Below are 2,441 nucleotides of genomic sequence, written 5' to 3'. Positions count from 1 at the left end.
TGGATCGGGTACCTGCATGGTGTTTGGTTTGGGTTCGAGTTGGCGTCAGTTTGGCGTTGGCATCGCGTTACGTATCTACGGACAGGATTGTTTGGTCGTATAATCTGAGTTGTGCCTTTTGGGTTTCGTTGTGGTTCATTGCTAGGAAGCAAATAAACAGACGGATGATTTCACACACGCACACACACACACACACACACACACACACATACGAGTGGTGTATGAAAAGTTTTGAGCCTTCAAAGCGTTTGATCCTTGAAGTCTTGTACCTTCATCAGAAGTCTTGTACCATGTTTTGTTTTTTTGAGGCTCAAGACTTTTCATACACCCTTCGTACACACACACACTTTTAAGATGAAAACATAATGAGGAAGTTTGGTTGATAAAATTCGGTGGGTTTCACCAGTTCTCTGTATATCCTCTTTATGAAATTACGGGATGTTACTTTTATCACTTCCGGTCATTTTACATTCATTTTTCAAAATTTCTTGATTACATGTCAAGCGTGTAAATACTACCCATGATTACTAAGATTAATTAAACTGACCTAATTACCCTTTTATACTATATTTTGCAAGCAATAAAATGTTTCTATACGGTTAGTGTAACAGTTCGGTGTAGCAGACGACAGAAGGAGTGAGAGGAAGTGTCACGTGATTTTAAGTACAGACGATATGATTGTGATAGCAACATGGAAGACATTTCAAATGTCGAATACTAAAACGAAAAAGCAGGAAAAAAATCTAACACTGGTAAACATTTTAAACTTGTTCAATTTTTTTTTTCTATTCATTTAAATTGAATTAGTGTTTTATTAACAATAAAAAGAAAAATCTAACGAGTTTTTATAACATCTCTAAACAAGATCTTGTTTACAATGCTTGGACCAAATTATCAATAGAAACGATCGTCATTCAAACGTATATCTAACGATTTTTCTTTGAATTAATGGTTTTATGTAATTACGAAATTGCATTAGAAAATGGAAGAAATTAAGCAATAAAAAGCAACGGAGAGGAGCACAAGCTAAAGAAAAGGCAAAGAGAACGGCAAGTTTCATAAAAGATAAATTATTATTATTATTAATATTATTATTATTATTATTATTATTATTATTATTATTATTATTATTATTATTATTATTATTATTATTATTATGGTATGTACATCGTATCTTCTGATCTTACCCAAGGTGGCAAAAGTGTACTTCCAAAGTCACTCCGGGTAACAATGTAGGGTATTATGTATGACATTCTACATGAGTATTATGCTATATTATAGTAGTAGTAGTAGTAGTAGTAGTAGTAGTAATAACAATATCTTTACACATACACACAAGCACACACACACACACACACACACACACACACACACACACACACACACACACACACACACACACACATATATATATGTATGCATGTATGTATGTATGTATGTATGTAGGTACGTGCGGTAAGGCCTTCAGTGAGTCCAGTTTCGCAACGATGATCCAATTCCCAATTATGTCAATTTAACTTCAGTTACATCACAAAAGCTACAAGGCGAAACTGTTAACTAATCCTAATTCTTTTCTTATCTCCAAGTAAACTCGCTGTCACCAATCAGCTGTGTGCGTCTGTTGATGATTACAATTAAGCATGCAGGAACTACAAACACACGAGGTTTGAAGTGCATACTTACATAGACATTCTAATACGCAAACAATGTGAGACTGATTCGACTTCCATAGCCAAACCAAATATATTTGCATACGTGTAAACTACATTACGTCAAATGCCGGTTGATAAAATGCATAATTAATATTGGATGGCGTCAGTCGAATAGATTGTTACAGCCAGACCGCCATGTATATTTATATATACGTAAAACAGATTACAGTTAAGGCCGTTTGGGGAAACGCAGAGAAGATTCCTTTGTAACCAGGTGGATCAGTGTTCAATACCACTGCACATAACATTAGCCAAGTCTCTCTCTCTCTCTCTCTCTCTCTCTCTCTCTCTCTCTCTCTCTCTCTCTCTCTCTCTCTCTCCCTCTCTCTCTCCCTCTCTCTCTCTCTCTCTCTCTTCTTTTCAAAGGCTATGGTTGATCATTACTGTGCAATTGGCATTCGGCTGACGAAAACTGTGTGGTGGCCCGAACTATCTATCTATCTATCTATCTATCTATCTATCTATCTATCTATCTATCTATCTATCTATCTATCTAGGGGGTGTAGTCGTGTATTGCCTAAAAAAATCTCTGTGAGTTCCTGCCGAGGGAGTGGCTTAAAAGCGTTTATTGAATGGGTTTTATGTCCAGCTGTGTGTGTGTGCGCGCGTGTGTATGTATGCGTGTGCGCATTGTATTGAATGTCCTTGTAATATGTTTGGAATGTGACCAGCTGGGTGTTAATGGGTGTGTATGTTGTGATGAATGTCTTGTTAAAAAAATTAAGATTT

Source organism: Octopus bimaculoides, chromosome 11 (genome assembly GCF_046866305.1).
Source record: "Octopus bimaculoides isolate indiv1 chromosome 11, ASM4686630v1, whole genome shotgun sequence".
Lineage (NCBI taxonomy): Eukaryota > Metazoa > Mollusca > Cephalopoda > Octopoda > Octopodidae > Octopus > Octopus bimaculoides.
The sequence above is the reverse complement of the archived record's forward strand: the minus strand, read 5'-3'. Positions refer to the sequence as shown.